The 22,367-nt window shown below is 29.3% G+C and overlaps 1 protein-coding gene and 1 long non-coding RNA gene across 2 annotated transcripts in view; one reads left to right on the top strand and one right to left on the bottom strand.

Moving 5' to 3' along the window:
• The window catches only part of LOC127277719 (uncharacterized), a 108,685-nt gene that overhangs the window by 26,514 nt on the left and 59,804 nt on the right, over positions 1-22,367 (bottom strand). The gene's annotated exons all lie outside the window — the stretch shown is intronic.
• The window catches only part of LOC127277715 (phorbol ester/diacylglycerol-binding protein unc-13-like), a 196,689-nt gene that overhangs the window by 26,377 nt on the left and 147,945 nt on the right, over positions 1-22,367 (top strand). The window lies entirely within an intron of this gene.

The raw sequence follows: 22,367 nt of genomic DNA on the forward strand, positions 1-22,367 counted from the left end.
TGCGTTTAACTATTGGAGCGCTTTCAGCGTTTCATGCGCGCGGGCTTCTCATTTTCCCATCTACCAGACACGCCATCGGCCCAGTAGACTGGGGACGCTGCGTTCCCGGTTTGTGGAAACTTTGAGTTCCCAAATACTAGTAGCGCAACCAGCACACGATTTTTGACTTACCGGGAAGGCTGTCTGCCTAAAGGTTTCTCCGTGTATGACTAAGTGGAAACATTTTAATTTCGAAAAAAATATATATATATTTATATTTATAAATATTATTACGTTGAATTTAATTTATTATTGATTTTTATTTTAAATTTAAATTATTTATTATTATATTTTGAAGACAATCAACGTTATTTATACTATTTAATTATTAATTTTTCCAAGACGCCAAGTTATTTTATGTAAAATAACTAAACTAATAAAAATAGTTAAATAACCACAATGCTGAAGCCCACAACGTTTATGTATCTAAAAATGTTCTTTTTTATTATTTTTTAATCAACAAACTTTGCAAGAAATACCTTTAAGGTAAAAATTTATAGAATTTTTCATTCAAAAAAATATTGCTTTAAAAATCGTTGATCGTAAACGTTGTAAACTTCAGTATCGTAAATAACCCGACAAGTAAATTTTATAATTCTAATTAGGAAAAACTAAAATCATGTAAGGAATTACATTGTTACTTTACAGCAGCAATAGACTGCAGAGAGGGGTGGATAAGGATAAACACCATTAATAAGGCAAAATTTATAACAATAACACTATTTATTAATATTCACTTCAAATTTTAGAAAAAGTTTAATAATGGCAGAAGGCCGAAAGACATGATTTATATTTTATTTACTTAATTCTACTTTAATAATAATAATGAGATCGATTCTGAAGGAAACTACTATTAATTAATTTATTGACACTCACCGTCCATTTGACGACGATGATGACATCTCGTATCATTTTTATAATTTTAATTATTTTACACGAAAAAGAATAGAACACAACTTGACTCTACGAACACCAGGATAAGAATGAGAGTAAAATGGCTGATGAGTCAAACTCCATAGCGTCGCTAAACAGTGGCCTCTCTTCTCGGTGTCATTGAGATCAATTAATATTCAATAATATAATACCAGCAACCGATAATCGATACGCAGTCGTCGGTAACGCAGATCCTTACACTATCTGATGCTAAATTGATTGATGCGAGAAGTCCATAGGAAATTGACTGCCAGTATTGATTTGACAGATCGTTAACTAAACAGCAATTTCGTCTTCCTGGTGTTCTTGAATATTTAAAAGAAATAACTTTTGATTTAAATATGGTTTATTTAATTTAATTAAAAAACTATTTGAAATAATTGAAGTTAACATTTATTTAGTTTAAGTATATTTTTATTTGATAATATTAAATTAATCGCTTATTGAAATTAAATAAAAAAAAATTTTTTTATTTTTTTTTATATAGGTGCATAATTTACGTCATCGATTTATATGTATATACACAACTAATTAATGCTAGAATAGAAAGCTCGAGGCTATAAACAGTGTTCGAGTTAAGTTTTGGTGTAGTTTGAACATTTCTCCAACGAATGAACTGATGGTCTACACAAGTTCACGGACATATATTGTCCGAGTTTGATTGAATTTGTAGTTTTGCAATTTATAAGTCTCTATAGTTGAATGTTAGAAGTTTTCATTCACTATTTTTTCCCTTATCTTGTCTTTAAAAAAGAATTTAAAAAGAAATTTTTTTTTCATTCTACTACTTTCTATTGTGTAACCAGAAATTATATATATATATATATATATATCTGAGCAAAAATTAAAATGTGGGCCTGATGGGGCACTGACTAGATTTCTCTATTTCTAATGGGGCCTTTCCTATAGGTAAAATGACCAGCGCCCAACAAGGTAGTTACGTTGTTCCCGACCAACAATCGAGCTTATTATGGTAGCAAATACATGCCAAACGTTTAGCCGCTCACGCGATTTTAAAGTTTAAACACTCACCATTTTATTATTAATTGTTCAATTGCATTGTAACTTTCCAGAAAACTTCTTTGGACCTTAATGAACAACTTTCTCACTGAAAGTTTGTTGCTGCTGAAAATTTGTGGAACTTCCTCGCATTGAGAAAATTGCACTTCACGAATTTTGCAATGTCTCATTAAAAAATTGATAACTTTTTTATTTTTAATTAAAACAACTTGTTTCTTTTTTAGTAACTTGTAGAATATAATAACACGTATTTTCGTCTTTGTTTCATTAAGAAATTCGTAAATTTGCCTGAGCTGTCGCAAGTTGAAATCAAAAAAACAATGAAAATTTTCTTTTGAAAAAAAAACAGTTTTTTTCTTATATTTCGAAAATGGAAAAAGATGGAAAATTTCTTATTAAGAATAAAAAGCGCAATCGATTTCTGTATAAAAATATGCTCGAAAAATATTAAAATTCGAAAAAAGAATTTTTAGTGTTCAAGGGACTTTCTTTTCCGACCGAAAAAATTTACGTGCCCTTCTAGAATCCAGCGGCTCAATTCCGAACGCACGGGAATCGAACCCAGGACCCTTGTTGCGCGAGCCATGTAATCTGACCATGCAGCTACGTTGAGACACGGATCTTTTACCTAACACTTGTTCTTAAATATTAAAACTGAACTACATTCTGTTTGTGATAACCAAATAACAACTCTATCTTTAAATTTTTAATCCTAATAATGGTTTATAGAATAATTTATATAAAAAAATCATAAAAATAAATTTTTTATAATTCTTAATAAATCAATTAAATAATTGTAAATTAATAAGTTAATCATTTTTATTTGCATAAAGAAATTTTGCAAATTTAATTTATGTACATTTTTATTTAAATGGGGAAAACTGTTGAGATCCTGACTAAAGACCTATTTAATATAGAGCAAAAGGAAGGAATTTTCTAGATTAATATAAATGCTCAACATCAATTTACTGAACTGAATATTTAGGGTTTTTCTTATTACTATTTTATAGAAATACTATTTATCTAATATTTAATAAATAATAATTATATTACACGCTTTCTTTAATTGTTAATATTTTTTTTCAATTTGTATTTGTTCAAATATTTATTTATACAAATTGTAATATGAAATAATTTACTATTATAAGAGTCTGGTACTTTTTTTTCCTTTTATTTTCCATATAGATAAAACTAGCAATAAATTGATGTGAATAATGAAAATATTGGTTTTTTTTCCTAACGGATATTGTAAAAACCCTATATTATTCAATACGCACATGAATTTACTGTAAAATTCCTCACAATATGATCCAATTTAGAATATAACTTTACGAGAGTATAGAATTTAAAAAATTTATTGCTCTAATTTTTTTTTCTTTTCTATAACAGACATAATTAACTTTTTTAAATGAAAATTTTTTTTAATATTTTGTATATTGATGAAAAAAAAATTATTTATTTTATATAAACGGAACATTAAAAAAGGTAAAAATAGCCCTTCTATACCTCCTGGTTGTTCCCGTATAAAATTTTTGTTTAACTACATTTATAATTAATGAAATTTTTATTTACTTCAACTTTTCTAAAAATAGATTTTCTAGTTGGATGAATTTTCATTTAATATAATTTTCATTCAACAAAATTTATATTCTATAAAATTTCCATAATACAGAATTTTTAATTAATACAATTGTCCTTTAATTTAATTTCCACTTAGCAAAATATTCACTTAAGTCCATGATTTTTGAGGTTATGTTTATTTTGAACCAATGTTTTTTACATTTTTTCTTCAGTTTTAAGTTTATTGTCATTTAAACTTATGTTTTGTATATTTAACCTTGAGTTTTGAGGTTATGTTCGATTTAACTCATGTTTTTGACATTTGGCCTTGATTTTTAAGGTTATGTTCATTTTTTATCTATGTTTTTGACATGATTACTACAACTACTGGAATTGGCGTCGGCAAAATCTTTTAACATAGAGAAATATTTAAAAATGAAGATATATAAAAAAAAATTCATTTTCCTTGAAATTACCGTCGTTTATAATATAATATGAGAAAAAATAAAATTTATTTATCCTTCGATTTGAAAACGTGATTTTTTTTGGAAAATGCCTAATCTTTAATATAGAACTTGAAATTTGACCTGGATTGTGTTGAATATGCCGCTCACATAAATGTATGAAATAATATTCTTTCGTTGGAATGCGCGCGCGGAAAAGAAAAGAGAGAATATTCACAAGGATGCAAACGTATAATACGCGAAAAAATGCTGAGACGCTTGTGAACTTTCAATGTTGCTACCGGAGAGTGTAAGAGGAGGTAGAAAAAAAGTCTTAGTCATTTATACAAGAGGGAAAGGGGTGACTAAGACTTTAGTGTAATAGGGTTGCACAACGAACGGGATTTTTTTCTTCTCATCAAACACACTTTTTAACTTTCTCGTATACGTGATAATATTCTCTTTATAGAGAGGAAATAACTTCATTTTTATATTCGTCTTTTTCTTCATGCACACCAGTTCAAAATTTTGTTATGAAGATATTTATTCATTATTATTATTTTTATTATTAAAATAATAATTAATTTTAATTTAAAATTAAAATATTTTAAAATTTAATATTCTGTACATGCAATTTTAATTAAATACTAAAAACTGATAATTAAATTCTATTTGCGATAAATAAAATTTTATGACGAAAAAAATTTTTCTTTAAAACAAATAAATAATTATTTGGCTGAAAGGATATTTTTACCTAATTCAAATAAATTATAGTTGGTTCGAATAAAAAAAAATTGAATGCAGAATGTATTTTCGCTTCAAATTTTCTGAGTTGTTTTTCTTTTTTTTTTTAAAAAAAAGTATAATTTCATTGTAAACGAGAGAATTAAAAATGAAATTTGTTTTTGTTTATCGTGAAAGCTCATTTACATGGATTACACGCAATACCGTCCTGTGAACGACTATCGTTATAAGCATATTATCTCTGATGCTTGTGAAGCCACTTCGGTGTGTTGTGCACTTAACCTTTACCCTGACTATTATATTATAGCCGCACTTGCCAAATAAAAATAAAGAATATTTTCACAAAAACAATAGTAGATGAAAATTCGTGTATTTTCTTTCTTTAATAATAATATTAATAATTAAACTTACGCCGTATAAACAATTTTCATAATTTTTTTTTAAAATTAATTCAATTTTGTTTTGTATATAAATGAACTCATCTAGGTAAACATATATCTATATATACCTACAGTTGTTATTCGTGGTTTTTATGAGCTTATTTCTTTTACCATATTGTGCCTTGTACACATATGAAAAATTGTTACAATTAAAGTAAAATAAAATTTTATGTCGCGCACAGCCTTGGCACTTTCTTTTCAGAAAGAGAGAGAGAGAGAGAGAGAATTCCATGAAACCTTCGAGATAAAACGTTCGTATAAGTATACCAAGTGTGTTCATCTAATCCCCCCGTGGTATAAAAGATCATAGTTATGCAGATGAATGTTTATTCCTCGTGTTATGTCCTTTCATTCCAACCTTCGACCTACAAATTTTATTTATGTTAGAAAAAATGAAACTTTTTATTGTTTCTCTCTCTCTCTCTCTCTCTCTCTCTCTCTCTCTCTATTTTAATGTAAAGAAAAATTTCTTTGAATCAAAGAAATATTTTCTTGCAAACTTAAATGACAATGGCGTGAAAATATGGTTAACTATAAAGAAACTTTTAACTACTTAACGCGGCATTTTGTCGCGTGAAAAATTTAAATAAATTTTGTAAATAAACGACATTAGGGTGGGAATCCAACAATAAAAGCTGTAAAATGTTATAAATTATGAAAATTGTTTTCTTATGATACTCACTTCATTTTGTTTAAATAATAAATTCACGTATTAACAAACCAATTTGCCAAAGTCATCAAATTAATTGTCGAGTTGTAATAAATAAATTCAATTCTGATTTATCCTTTCGTTCTGTTATGAAAACTCTCGCGAGGCATTGAGGATACTAGCCAGTTCACAAACACGTTGAGGACATTACTATCTATAATTGAAATTAGAAGTCACCAAGGGAAGAGTTTCCTGGTTATATATTTGGATGAGAGTCCCGAATATTCAAGAACACTAGGAAGACGAAATTGATGTTTTGTTGACTGTCTGTCAAATCAATACTAGCAGTCAATTTCCTATGAACTTCTCGCATCAATCAATTTAACATCTGATAGTGTAGGGATCTGCGTTACCGACAACTGCGTATCGATTATCAGTCGCGGGTATTATATTATTGAATATTAATTGATCTCAATGACACCGAGAAGAGAGGCCGCTGTTTAGCAACGCTTTCGAGCGACTCATCAGCCATTTTACTCTCATTCTCATCCTAGTGTTCGTAGAGTCAAGTTGTGTTCTATTATTTTTCGTGTAAAATAATTAAAATTATAAAAATGATACGAGGCGTCATCGTCAAACGGACGGAGAGTCCCAATAAATTAATTAGGAGTAGATTCCCTCAGAATCGATCTCATTATTATTAAAGTATAATTGAATAAATAAAATATAAATCTTATATTTCGGCCTTCTGCCATTATTTAACTTTTTCTAAAATTTGAAGTGAATATTAATAAATAGTATTATTGTTATAAATTTTGTCTAATTAATGGTGCTTATCCTTCCCCCCTCTCCGCGGTTTATTGTTGCTGTAAAGTAACAATGGAATTCCTGAGCTGGTTTTAGTTTTTCCTAATTAGAATTAAAAATTTTACTTGTCGGGTTTTTTTAAACTATTTTTTAGGTTTAGTTATTTTCCAAAAAATAACTTGGCGTTTTGGCAAAATGAGTAATTAACAAATGTAGATAACGTTGATTGTCTTGAAAATATATTAATAAATAATTTAAATTTAAAATCAAAATAAATTTAATTCAACATTATACTTCATATTCTGTAAATAAGTTTTAAAAAGTTGCTGAAAAATTATTATTGCTATAGTAATTTTATTACAATTACATCAAATTCGTCATCAGCGACCCCGAAAACTCTCAGAAACCAAGTTTTATAAAAATTTAATAATTATTAAAATATATTTTGCCACTTTTCATTTAGGGATTGTTTTCACCCCTAAAAGCCACAAACAACTTGATCTAGCAAAATGGCTAAACACGGGTATTTTTTTGGTTTTAGTTTTCGTAATTAAATTATAAAATCAAAATTGATTAAATATAAATAATAATAGATTTAATTAATTAAAATATAAATTTTAATTTTATGTACATAATTATATTAAAATATATCTACCTATACGTATATAAAAATAAATTGAAAGTTTTATTGACCTTACTATTTCAATATATATTTTAAAAATATACTTTAGAAAGAAAATTATTAATTTTTGATAAGTAAGCGTCAGATTAATAAAAACTTGTTATTTTTGTCGCATATAAGAATCAAGACTGATTTCTTTTAAAATAACTCTCTTTACCTCACTGACCCAGTTCAATTACTTGAATGGGTCAATGAAAGTATAAAAGCAAATCGATTTCATTTGATTCGATTAATTTTTCTCATCAAAAATTATATTGAAAAACTAGGTATGATGATAATAATTAATAATAAATTATGTTTTATTTCTTATTTAAAAGTATCTTATATATAAATTAACAAATGTTATTAAATATTGAATAAATTTTATGTAAATATTAAATGAAAAATGTATAAAATAGTTATTGTAATTTCAAGAAGTATAGTCTTTTTATTACTTTATGTATACTCTTTATAATGATTTCCGATCAATAGTAATTTATTATTAATTTTATATAACAAGCATTTCCCAGATAAAAAGTTAATATTTATGGATGAATAAAAAAATCTGTAAAAATATGATTTGACTTTATAATAAATTCTAATTTTTTTTTTTTGAAATATTACTGTCGAAGTTAAAATATTAGAAAAAAATGTTGCACTTTCAAATAAAATTATCCATTTTCTGTTATATTTAAAAACACGAGGATTAATTAGATAATCAATATAGAAGTTCCTGAAATATAATATGTAATTATTTTTTGGACAATCACTACAAAAACGGGTGTCTTATTTTAAGACGTATAAGACATTTGTCTCATTGGTTAAGAAAATATCTAGGGCTCAAGAAGCAATAACAGGGATGAGTAAAATAAATATTTCAGTGTGGATTATATTCGTCATTATTTATAGGTTAGAAAATCATTGGAATAAAAATCATAAAATTTCCGTTTCTTAAGAAATCGTATAAAAAGTAAAATATTATTTTTCAAATTTTATGTAAATTGTATAGATTAACAATTATTCTATATTTTCAAGAAAAACTATAGTGGTTAATTAATTTATAGTCATGAACATAAAGTCAAAAGAGACTATTTTAATAAATAAATGCCATTTGTTTTCTGATTTTTGAACTATAACCTAAGCTTTAAGTTTATGTTAATGTTAAATGACATAGAAAGTGGCGCCAGCCAACCTGACTCATTTTGAGAACAGGTTTTTTCTTTTTATCAATGTTTTCATATTTGGTTTACGTTTCTTTAAAATATTAATTTAAGTATAGTAATGTTCTTTTTTTAGTCTGACATCTCGTAAGTGAATGACTATTTTTAGAAAATGACTTATTTGAAGTAGTATGAGTCAGTGTTGGGTCAGAGCAGCAACAATTTTATATCGAATTTTAATTCATTTATACGCGACTTTAAGTAGTTTAGTTTTTTGTTCAGTCAGACGTGTAATGAATGAGGGAATATTTCGAAAAAGGCAATTTTTAAGTGGAACAAGCCAGTACTTGGTCTGACTACTAAGAACTTTATTCCGATAATCTCAACATTCTTGGACATGTTTCTTAGTAGTGTAGGTCTCGGTTTAGTCAGACATGCAAAGAATAGATAAATACATTTTTGTAAGAAAATGGAATTCGCAGTAGTGTGGGCAACGAGGTCGATTATGTAACTCCAATTTCACTTTCACTTCCACAGATTCTAATTTTCAATTTCACTTTCAGTTTTACTAATTTCTAATCAGTGAAAGTGGAAGTAAAAATATAAATTTAAAATAAATATTGAAATCAGTGTAAGAGAAAGAAGAAAAATAAATGAAAATTTAAAAAAATAAAAAAATTGCAATTATAAATAAATAAAATGAAAATTAAAAATATAATTTTAAATATTGAAAGAGAGAGCTTGGTCATAATACCAAAGGTTTTATAAAGGTCTTAATTTAATTAAAATATTATTATATAAATAATGTGGTTCTGCTTTTGGTTTGACATTTCTTAAATATATAACTGTGTATTCATTTTGTATGCTTCAAAACGCCTGTTAAAATATATTCTACAAGTATATACGTGGAAGTAAATTCCTTTTGTTGAAAAGCATTCAATGTAATGCCATATATATATAATACTGCACTCTAAACTGGATTTAAATCACTGGTACGCTTATCATTAAAATGGTATTAGTTTTATTTCTCATATTTAGTACCTGTTAAAATAGTAATTTACTATTGTGACAATTTCCAGTTTCACGATCTTATAATGTGTATAACAATACGGAAATATATATAGTTACTATACTACACTAATCTTTAGTACTTATATATTTGTATGCATAAAACGTTTTATATATTCGCACATAACAATTTACATATACAAGCATGTTTGCTATTTACAGAATCATAAATTCAAAAATAAATTCTCACTTCATTGGTAAAAATTTTTAAATTTTCTTTTACACATAAATAATGTCAAGGAATTTTGTTGAATGTTTGGTTGATAACATATATTTCAGGTGTGCAGAAAAAAAAATATTTTTATGGGTCATTCTTTCTCAAATGTTACAGTCAAAAATTACACTGAAAGAAAATATTTAATTATAAAATGAGACAAAAGTTTGGAACGATCAAATGAACGAAAATTTTTTTTTTTCATTTACTAATAAAAACCCATAAACATCACTCAGAGTAGTTAATAATACAATAATTATCAATAAAAAACCAAAACTATTCACATTAAGGGTGAAAACAACCCTTAATCATATTATGTCTATTGTGAAAAAAAGAATGTCCAAATACAACAATTTGGTGTTCGGCTTTTTTCTTAAAAATACCGCCAAAAATTCTCTAAAAATATACCCAACCAAAATCCATTATCCACATGCGGCGCTCGCACCCCTAAAAGCCACCCCTATAGATGGTGAAAATAAAAGTGTCATTTTTCACCCTTTGGTGTTCGGCTTTTTTCTTAAAAATAGCGCCAAAAATTCTCTAAAAATATACCCAACCAAAATCCATTATCCACATGCGGCGCTCGCACCCCTAAAAGCCACCCCTATAGATGGTGAAAATAAAAGTGTCATTTTTCACCCTTTGGTGTTCGGCTTTTTTCATAAAAATACCGCCAAAAATTCTCTAAAAATATACCCAACCAAAATCCATTATCCACATGCGGCGCTCGAACCCCTAAAAGCCACCCCTATAGATGGTGAAAATAAAAGTGCCATTTTTCCACGTTTGGAGTTCGGCTTTTTTTATAAAAATACAGCCAAAAATTCTCTAAAAATATACCCAACCAAAATCCATTATCCACATGCGGCGCTCGCACCCCTAAAAGCCACCCCTATAGATGGTGAAAATAAAAGTGTCATTTTTCACCCTTTGGTGTTCGGCTTTTTTCTTAAAAATACCGCCAAAAATTCTCTAAAAATATACCCAACCAAAATCCATTATCCACATGCGGCGCTCGCACCCCTAAAAGCCACCCCTATAGATGGTGAAAATAAAAGTGTCATTTTTCACCCTTTGGTGTTCGGCTTTTTTCTTAAAAATACCGCCAAAAATTCTCTAAAAATATACCCAACCAAAATCCATTATCCACATGCGGCGCTCGCACCCCTAAAAGCCACCCCTATAGATGGTGAAAATAAAAGTGTCATTTTTCACCCTTTGGTGTTCGGCTTTTTTCTTAAAAATACCGCCAAAAATTCTCTAAAAATATACCCAACCAAAATCCATTATCCACATGCGGCGCTCGCACCCCTAAAAGCCACCCCTATAGATGGTCAAAAATAAAAGTGTCATTTTTCACCCTTTGGTGTTCGGCTTTTTTCTTAAAAATACCGCCAAAAATTCTCTAAAAATGTACCCAACCAAAATCCATTATCCACATGCGGCGCTCGCACCCCTAACAGCCACCCCTATAGATGGTCAAAAATAAAAGTGTCATTTTTCACCCTTTGGTGTTCGGCTTTTTTCTTAAAAATAACGCCAAAAATTCTCTAAAAATATACCCAACCAAAATCCATTATCCACATGCGGCGCTCGCACCCCTAAAAGCCACCCCTATAGATGGTGAAAATAAAAGTGTCATTTTTTACCCTTTGGTGTTCGGCTTTTTTCTTAAAAATACCGCCAAAAATTCTCTAAAAATATACCCAACCAAAATCCATTATCGAGATGAGAAAGAGATAAAACTTTGGCGTAGAATCTATTGGTGTGTCTGTCGTCTTCTGTCACGACTGAACCACTTCGAATTTTTAGTATAGTTTTAACAAATTTCGAAATAATCTTTCCAAATTTTCATATAAATTTAGTAAATAACGAAGTGCGCGTCGGTTTAACTTACTTCTGGTTTTTCGTATAAATTTATCAATTTACGAAATAATAATTTCAATTTCTGGAATATATTTACTAAAAAGACTATTCGTAAAAATATACCGATTTTCGTTATCAAACTTAAATGTTCCGCGTTTGAAAAAGAGAATACTAAAATTTCCTATCAGATTTATCAAATATTGCTACACTGAAAAAAAAATTTATTTAGATCAAATAAAAAGTATTTGATCCAAATACATCATTTACTTGTCTATTATCCAATAAATATGTATTTGAACCAAATACACATTTACTCAACCTAAGTATTTTATTTTATCGTATCAAATAAATAGTTATTTGAATCAAATACAAAGTATTCAAATCAATTAAATGGAATATTCAAAGCGAATAAATAATTATTTGAATAAATTATGAAAATTATTTCATTCAATACTGCATGTTTTTTGACTCAAATAAATATTTATTTGCTTTAATAAAATATTCTCCTTGAAACAACTAAAAATTTTCTTGAATCAAATATTCGATTATTTGTCATAAGTAATTGTTTTAATTGAAACTAAAACCTCTTTAATTGCAGCAATTATTATTTTATTTGATCTAAATACATAATTTATTTGCATAAAATGTAAGAATTTTTTGATTCAAATAAATCAAAATTTGAATTGAATAAATAACATATTTATTTACTAATTCTTCAATTTCTAAATTAAATTCTAACTCAAATAATAAATATATAAATTAAAAAATATGTAATTTCTGCATACTATGATCGTATATTTTCATTTTTCAACTAATTCATACATAGAATTAATGATTAAACGCAAACCTGAGAAATAAATAAATCTAACGCATGGTGGGAATCGAACCTACGACCTATACTACGGATTATGAGTCTAACGCTTTACCAACTACGCTACGCACGGTACGTGAAAACGAATGTTAACTTCTTGATGTCATTTGAACTTGCAAAATACCTAACTCAGAAAAGTGCTTGGCATCATTAAGTTAAAGTTAAGATATTAAATTATATTTTCCAATTAAATGCAATTTATAAAATATAATTAATTATATGTTTCATGATTATTATCATGAATCATCCCAGGTGAATTTTCAAAAAAAAGTGTAAATATATTTTTATTAAAAATGCGTTTTTCGTTGTTCTGAATCATTGTAAATATTAATTTTTTGTAGATGAAAAAATATTTGACTTTTGGACTTCGAATATTATTAAATAATATATATAAATAAATGAATAGTAGGTATCAAAAAACTGATTACTCTCATTACACTTAAATATTTAATTTATCAAAATATTTTATTTTCCTTCAATAAAATAGTGTATTATTTAAATAACGCATTATTTATATTAAATAATTTAATTAATTAGAATTAATAAATTTATTGTATCAAATACTTTTTATTTGTATCAAAAAAATGAAATATTTGAGTGAAATAAATAAATTAATTGTTTCAAGTAAATCATTATCATCGTTTCAAATAAATATTTAATTGATTGAAATATTTTTTTATTTGTCTTAATAAAATAGTGTATTAGGATTAAATAACGAATTATTTGTATTAAATAATTCAGTTTATTTGAATCAATTACATAAATTTATTGTGTCAAATACTTTTTATTTGTACCAAATAAACGAAATATTTGAGTGAAATAAATTAATGAATAGTTTCAAGTAACTCATTATTTTTATTAAATAAATCCATTTATTCAATTCAATTAATTATTTAATTGAACCAAATACGATTTATTTGGTTCAAATAAATGCGATTCAAATAATTCAAGTTATTTGAATCAAATACATATTTTTTTTATCCAAATAAAAAGTATTTGAACCAATTAAATATTTTTCAAATAATTTAAAGTATTTGAATCAAATAAATTTTTTTTCAGTGTACTAAATTTCTTCCGTGTGTAAGTTTGAACCGAGTGGATAAAAGCAGATATATTTACTTGCAGACGACATTAACTCTGGCTGGGACTGGTGTAGTGCAGGCGGGGATATTCGGTCGCGTCCGGTGTACTTCGTTTACGCTCGGCGCTACCCCCGCCGGCCGCCACATTCACCTTCAAGGCTCTGGCGAAAGTCGACTGTAAAACGTTTCTTGCATTTCTCGACTAATTTCGTTCTCTCTCCACTCGGAAACAAATTTTTTTGTGCTAGCACGGCGGTTTAAATGTAACACAATTTTTTTGTTAAATATTTAGCTAATAACATAAATTTTTTTTGTTAAAAAAATTGATTTTTTTTATCGAAAAAAATTTTTTTTTAAGAGAAAAAAAAATTTATTTAAAAGAAAATTTTATTTTTTTATTAAAAGAAAAAAAATGTTATCAAAGTTACACTTTCTAAAGTACAACTTTGACAACAAAGACCCTTATCTCTCTATCTCTTAATAAAAAAATTTTTTGTTACTTAAAAAAATGATTTATTTTACCAAAAATTTTTTTTTAATTTTAGCAAAATATTTAAGGGGGAAGTCTACTGTGACAAGGGAAAAAAGCCGTTTTTTCGAATTTCTTTCGAAAAAAATATGACTCATATTTTGATAACATTTAAAAAAAAATTTCTCTTTTAAATAAACTTTTTTCTCTTAAAAAAAATAACAATTTTTAGAAAACAAATTTTTTTTTGTAATAAAAAATAACAATTTTTGGAAAAAAAATTTTTTTTCGTAATAAAAAAAACAATTTTTTTAACAAAAAAAATTTATGTTATTAGCTAAATATTTAACAAAAAAATTGTGTTACATTTAAACCGCCGTGCTAGCACAAAAAAATTTGCTTCCGAGTAGAGAGAGAACGAAATTAGTCGAGAAATGCAAGAAACGTTTTACAGTCGACTTTCGCCAGAGCCTTGAAGGTGAATGTGGCGGCCGGCGGGGGTAGCGCCGAGCGTAAACGAAGTACACCGGACGCGACCGAATATCCCCGCCTGCACTACACCAGTCCCAGCCAGAGTCAATGTCGCCTGCAAGTAAATATCTCTGCTTCTATCCACTAGGTTCAAACTTACACTGTCTCTGACATATGTGTGCGTGCACATTCAATTCCAGGAACCATTATTACGAATTAAAATGATAAAATATTTTCTGAATTAACAAATTTTTGTTAAAAAGATTTAAAAAATATTTTTTTCAAAAAACATTTTTTTAATTCCCAAAACAATAAAAAATTTTGTGCATAAAATTTTTTAAAATTTTTTGTTGAAAAATTTTTTAATTTTATTAAATGAAGAAAAATTTTGTTATTAAAAACTCTTATTTTTTAATTTTCATTAGGTCAATAAATTTTTCTTATTATTTTAAAGTGTTCGTTCCGTCCATTGTTTAGAATTTTTTTTTCGTATATTACAGAAGGTATCTAAACAATAAAATTTTTGGTCCCGGCTATTCTTTTTACTCCTTGTAAAGTATGCCTTACATTTCGCCTCGGGTTACTATACATATAATACTTAAATCTCAGAATTAAAATTTTTGCAAGCATCGAAGATCAAACAACTTAAACATGAAGGTATTTTTCTAGCTTAATCGATTATTAACTATGCATAATAACAAAGATATTATAGACGTAAATTTTTTGGGGGAAGGTTAACATCAAATTGCATTCCGCAAATATTTACAGGCTCAAATGTGAGGCATTTTACGTGTAATGTCCTGAGTTAAAAAATTGATTTCTCAAAAAAGTAAAACTTAGGGAAATTGTTGTCCTACCTGATAGAAAAATATCCCCAAAAAAAGTTTTGACTTTTATCGAATTTTGGGGGAGATAGAGGGGGTCAATTTTATCAGTTTTTCCTGACACCGCCTACTATTTGAATTTTTTCTGTCTATAAATGTAATAAATAAAATTTAGGCAGGTATGTTTTTTCAAGTTTTTTTCATGCTCTTTCCGATGGTGAATTTCGTTTTTTTAAAATAAATAATTACAAAGAAAAGTTGAGGTTTTTTCCGATCTGTATATAAATTTTCAGAATGCCGAGTTTTTTTGTTTTCGAGATATTAAATATCAAACATTTTATGTCGGCGCGCGCCAGTGTAAACAGCAACCACGGCGCGGTATAAGTTGACATTTAAAAGTACTTTCCCGATGACGTCGGGCAAGTTAACCCCAACACCAACGCTTTCCGCCCCCTCTGGGGGGTTCTAATGTACATATCTTTTAGTCTTATGGTTAGGAGAAGCCACTTTAACCAAAAAATTTGAAAAGTTGGGCCATTTAAGGGTACTTTACTGATGACGTGGATCAAGTTACCCCCAATTTCAGGTTTATTTGGGGGTTCATGATTCAACATTTTGTTTTTGTTATAGTAAAGTGTATTTTAAGCGGTTGTCATTGCGAAAAGTTAATTTTTTACATTTTTAATTTTTTTAAACGTTGCGGACTTCAGCTTCATGTTTGGTGTTCTTTTATCTACATGTTACATATTGCATTAATTTTAATAACATTAATTTTCAATAATGTTAATTTTTTAATTTATTTACAAGTTTAATAAAGTGATAAAGTAAGAAAAGTTTTTAATAGTGACGAATTTTTTTTTGGCGGTATTTTTAAGAAAAAAGCCGAACACCAAAGGGTGAAAAATGACACTTTTATTTTCACCATATATAGGGGTGGCTTTTAGGGGTGCGAGCGCCGCATGTGGATAATGGATTTTGGTTGGGTATATTTTTAGAGAATTTTTGGCGGTATTTTTATGAAAAAAGCCGAACACCAAACGTGGAAAAATGACACTTTTATTTTCACCATCTATAGGGGTGGCTTTTAGGGGTGCGAGCGCCGCATGTGGATAATGGACTTTGGTTGGGTATATTTTTAGAGAATTTTTGGCGGTATTTTTAAGAAAAAAGCCGAACACCAAAGGGTGAAAAATGACACTTTTATTTTTGACCATCTATAGGGGTGGCTTTTAGGGGTGCGAGCGCCGCATGTGGATAATGGATTTTGGTTGGGTATATTTTTAGAGAATTTTTGGCGGTATTTTTAAGAAAAAAGCCTAACACAAAAGGGTGAAAAATGACACTTTTATTTTTGACCATCTATAGGGGTGGCTTTTAGGGGTGCGAGCGCCGCATGTGGATAATGGATTTTGGTTGGGTATATTTTTAGAGAATTTTTGGCGGTATTTTTAAGAAAAAAGCCTAACACAAAAGGGTGAAAAATGACACTTTTATTTTAATCATCTATAGGGGTGGCTTTTAGGGGTGCGAGCGCCGCATGTGGATAATGGATTTTGGTTGGGTATATTTTTAGAGAATTTTTGGCTGTATTTTTATAAAAAAAGCCGAACACCAAACGTGGAAAAATGGCACTTTTATTTTCACCATCTATAGGGGTGGCTTTTAGGGGTGCGAGCGCCGCATGTGGATAATGGATTTTGGTTGGGTATATTTTTAGAGAATTTTTGGCGGTATTTTTAAGAAAAAAGCCTAACACAAAAGGGTGAAAAATGACACTTTTATTTTAATCATCTATAGGGGTGGCTTTTAGGGGTGCGAGCGCCGCATGTGGATAATGGATTTTGGTTGGGTACATTTTTAGAGAATTTTTGGCGGTATTTTTAAGAAAAAAGCCGAACACCAAAGGGTGAAAAATGACACTTTTATTTTTGACCATGTATAGGGGTGGCTTTTAGGGGTGCGAGCGCCGCATGTGGATAATGGATTTTGGTTGGGTATATTTTTAGAGAATTTTTGGCGGTATTTTTAACAAAAAAGCCTAACACCAAAGGGTGAAAAATGACACTTTTATTTTAATCATCTATAGGGGTGGCTTTTAGGGGTGCGAGCGCCGCATGTGGATAATGGATTTTGGTTGGGTATATTTTTAGAGAATTTTTGGCGGTATTTTTAAGAAAAAAGCCTAACACAAAAGGGTGAAAAATGACACTTTTATTTTAATCATCTATAGGGGTGGCTTTTAGGGGTGCGAGCGCCGCATGTGGATAATGGATTTTGGTTGGGTATATTTTTAGAGAATTTTTGGCGGTATTTTTAAGAAAAAAGCCGAACACCAAAGGGTGAAAAATGACACTTTTATTTTTGACCATCTATAGGGGTGGCTTTTAGGGGTGCGAGCGCCGCATGTGGATAATGGATTTTGGTTGGGTACATTTTTAGAGAATTTTTGGCGGTATTTTTAAGAAAAAAGCCGAACACCAAAGGGTGCAAAATGACACTTTTATTTTAATCATCTATAGGGGTGGCTTTTAGGGGTGCGAGCGCCGCATGTGGATAATGGATTTTGGTTGGGTATATTTTTAGAGAATTTTTGGCGTTATTTTTAAGAAAAAAGCTGAACACCAAAGGGTGAAAAATGACACTTCTATTTTAATCATCTATAGGGGTGGCTTTTAGGGGTGCGAGCGCCGCATGTGGATAATGGATTTTGGTTGGTTATATTTTTAGAGAATTTTTGGCGGTATTTTTAAGAAAAAAGCCGAACACCAAAGGGTGAAAAATGACACTTTTATTTTAATCATCTATAGGGGTGGCTTTTAGGGGTGCGAGCGCCGCATGTGGATAATGGATTTTGGTTGGGTATATTTTTAGAGAATTTTTGGCTGTATTTTTATAAAAAAAGCCGAACACCAAACGTGGAAAAATGGCACTTTTATTTTCACCATCTATAGGGGTGGCTTTTAGGGGTGCGAGCGCCGCATGTGGATAATGGATTTTGGTTGGGTATATTTTTAGAGAATTTTTGGCGGTATTTTTATGAAAAAAGCCGAACACCAAACGTGGAAAAATGACACTTTTATTTTCACCATCTATAGGGGTGGCTTTTAGGGGTGCGAGCGCCGCATGTGGATAATGGATTTTGGTTGGGTATATTTTTAGAGAATTTTTGGCGTTATTTTTAAGAAAAAAGCCGAACACCAAAGGGTGAAAAATGACACTTTTATTTTTGACCATCTATAGGGGTGGCTGTTAGGGGTGCGAGCGCCGCATGTGGATAATGGATTTTGGTTGGGTACATTTTTAGAGATTTTTTGGCGGTATTTTTAAGAAAAAAGCCGAACACCAAAGGGTGAAAAATGACACTTTTATTTTTGACCATGTATAGGGGTGGCTTTTAGGGGTGCGAGCGCCGCATGTGGATAATGGATTTTGGTTGGGTATATTTTTAGAGAATTTTTGGCGGTATTTTTAAGAAAAAAGCCTAACACCAAAGGGTGAAAAATGACACTTTTATTTTAATCATCTATAGGGGTGGCTTTTAGGGGTGCGTGCGCCGCATGTGGATAATGGATTTTGGTTGGGTATATTTTTAGAGAATTTTTGGCGGTATTTTTAAGAAAAAAGCCGAACACCAAAGGGTGAAAAATGACACTTTTATTTTTGACCATCTATAGGGGTGGCTTTTAGGGGTGCGAGCGCCGCATGTGGATAATGGATTTTGGTTGGGTATATTTTTAGAGAATTTTTGGCGGTATTTTTAAGAAAAAAGCCGAACACCAAAGGGTGAAAAATGACACTTTTATTTTTGACCATCTATAGAGGTGGCTTTTAGGGGTGCGAGCGCCGCATGTGGATAATGGATTTTGGTTGGGTATATTTTTAGAGAATTTTTGGCGGTATTTTTAAGAAAAAAGCTGAACACCAAAGGGTGAAAAATGACACTTTTATTTTAATCATCTACAGGGGTGGCTTTTAGGGGTGCGAGCGCCGCATGTGGATAATGGATTTTGGTTGGGTATATTTTTAGAGAATTTTTGGCGGTATTTTTAAGAAAAAAGCCGAACACCAAAGGGTGCAAAATGACACTTTTATTTTAATCATCTATAGGGGTGGCTTTTAGGGGTGCGAGCGCCGCATGTGGATAATGGATTTTGGTTGGGTATATTTTTAGAGAATTTTTGGCGTTATTTTTAAGAAAAAAGCTGAACACCAAAGGGTGAAAAATGACACTTCTATTTTAATCATCTATAGGGGTGGCTTTTAGGGGTGCGAGCGCCGCATGTGGATAATGGATTTTGGTTGGTTATATTTTTAGAGAATTTTTGGCGGTATTTTTAAGAAAAAAGCCGAACACCAAAGGGTGAAAAATGACACTTTTATTTTAATCATCTATAGGGGTGGCTTTTAGGGGTGCGAGCGCCGCATGTGGATAATGGATTTTGGTTGGGTATATTTTTAGAGAATTTTTGGCTGTATTTTTATAAAAAAAAGCCGAACACCAAACGTGGAAAAATGGCACTTTTATTTTCACCATCTATAGGGGTGGCTTTTAGGGGTGCGAGCGCCGCATGTGGATAATGGATTTTGGTTGGGTATATTTTTAGAGAATTTTTGGCGGTATTTTTAAGAAAAAAGCCTAACACCAAAGGGTGAAAAATGACACTTTTATTTTCACCATCTATAGGGGTGGCTTTTAGGGGTGCGAGCGCCGCATGTGGATAATGGATTTTGGTTGGGTACATTTTTAGAGAATTTTTGGCGGTATTTTTAAGAAAAAAGCCGAACACCAAAGGGTGAAAAATGACACTTTTATTTTCACCATCTATAGGGGTGGCTTTTAGGGGTGCGAGCGCCGCATGTGGATAATGGATTTTGGTTGGGTATATTTTTAGAGAATTTTTGGCGGTATTTTTAAGAAAAAAGCCGAACACCAAATTGTTGTATTTGGACATTCTTTTTTTCACAATAGACATAATATGATTAAGGGTTGTTTTCACCCTTTATGTGAATAGTTTTGGTTTTTTATTGATAATTATTGTATTATTTACTACTCTGAGTGATGTTATTGGGTTTTTATTAGTAAATGAAAAAAAAAAATTTTCGTTCATTTGATCGTTCCAAACTTTTGTCTCATATTATAAATACAATAAGTTTAGTAGAAATTTTAGTAATTGTGTTGCAATTTAGTAAAAACGTGTTAAAATTTGAAATATTGAAAAGTATTAGACTTTTGAAAATATATGTCAATCTTTTAATAAATGGATTTTAAATTTTAGTAAATTTTTACAAATTTCAATATAATTTTTGGTAATTTTAGTAAATATTTTTTGGGATTTAGTATTTTTTATACTAATTTTATATAGTTTTACACGTATTCCCTAAATTGTTACAATTACTTAGTAATTTTAATTTTGCGTAAAGTTTGAATTTGAATTGATTTCGCGCCAGTCGACAATAGTTGGCGCGCATGCTACGGGTTAGGTTAGGCCGCACTCTCACCTCTCGGCTGAGCAGGAGTTGTCATGGCAACGTGTAGGACTAACAGAGATAGTAAATTCAAATTTAAATTTTCTCTCTCTCTTACTCCTGCAGGCAGGCAGGCAGGCAGGCAGCCAGAAGGTGTGAGTGCGCCCTTAGAGCGTTTTTCCAGCGTCCTGCTTCCGTCGAGAAGGCATGGTCTTCACTTTCGTTTTGATTATCAAATTAACAGCCTCATTCTAATTTTATTTTTAAGAAGGAAAAATTGTATAAAAAGGATACTGAGAGTTAACATGAAAAAATTTTACGTTATTCAAATATAACTGGCAAATCAACAATGTATATTTAATCTCTTTAATTTTGACAAAAACAATGTTTTTTTTCATTTTTTTCTTAAATTTTTTAAATTAATTTTATCAAAATTAAAAATGGACTTAGTTATTTTACTGAATTTCAACAAATAAATTGAGTTTTAGAAAAATTCTCCAATTAATAAATTCGTCAAATTTCGCGAGTATTATTGTCGTGAAGTAATTTCGATTTCAGAGAATCAAAATTGCTATCTCCGTTAATTTTGTAGCGTCATTTAAGAAACAATTTTTTTTTTTTTTTTAATAACATTACAAATTTTATTTTAAATAATATTTAAAATCTAATAATGTCTGCGTATTTCATCTCCGTTTGAATAATGAATTTCTTTTTATTTCTCAAGGAAATGTCGCGATTTCTAAATTATTATAAAATTATATATGTCTTTACAATTTCATTATTTAAAGAAAAAAAATATTTTTCACCTCAAGAATTCAAAAATTAGAAAAAGTTTTCGTTCGAAGGAAATTTAACTGACAAGAATGTATAGGAAACTCTGCGTGAATTCCTAAGCAGAATCGTGTGAATTGACTGTACAGAGAAGAGAAAGAGTGAGAGAGAGAACAGGGAGAGAGAAGTAGGAAAGGATTGTATTGATTCCTGAGGAATGTTGATAGTGATTCGGTACAAGTTATCAAAGTATAGAATCACAGTTGTGACTTTACTGAACACACTTCTCATTCAAAACACATGTTGGCATATGATTAAACTACAATCATATACATATATACTCCTATCGTTGCCTTAGATTTATTGATGTTTCAAATGAGTTTTCATCCAATTTTGTATACGTATATGCGGATGACTCTTCAGAAAGAGGTCATTTTTTTCTTTTCAAATTCCACAAACTTAAAATATATATATATATATATATATATATATAATATTATTGAAAAAAATTTCGAATTATTTTTAACTTTTTTTTTAAACTTCAATCTAAATATGAATTATTTACTATTGATATAATATAATTAGTTATTAAATGAATTGTTAACCGTTTTGACTAATTTTTAGTCAAAAATGACTAATTGACAGTAGAAAACTACTAAATCATTTATTAAAGTTTAGTAATTCAATAGTAGCTTTACTAAATGAATTAGTAGTTTTCTACTAACAATTAGTCAAAATGGTTACTAATTAGTTAATTGAATTTACAATAACAATAATAATATTATTATTATTATTATTATAAAAAAAAT

This window comes from Leptopilina boulardi, unplaced genomic scaffold (genome assembly GCF_019393585.1).
Source record: "Leptopilina boulardi isolate dan_hultmark-lab unplaced genomic scaffold, ZJU_Lbou_2.1 LbouV2_177, whole genome shotgun sequence".
NCBI lineage: Eukaryota > Metazoa > Arthropoda > Insecta > Hymenoptera > Figitidae > Leptopilina > Leptopilina boulardi.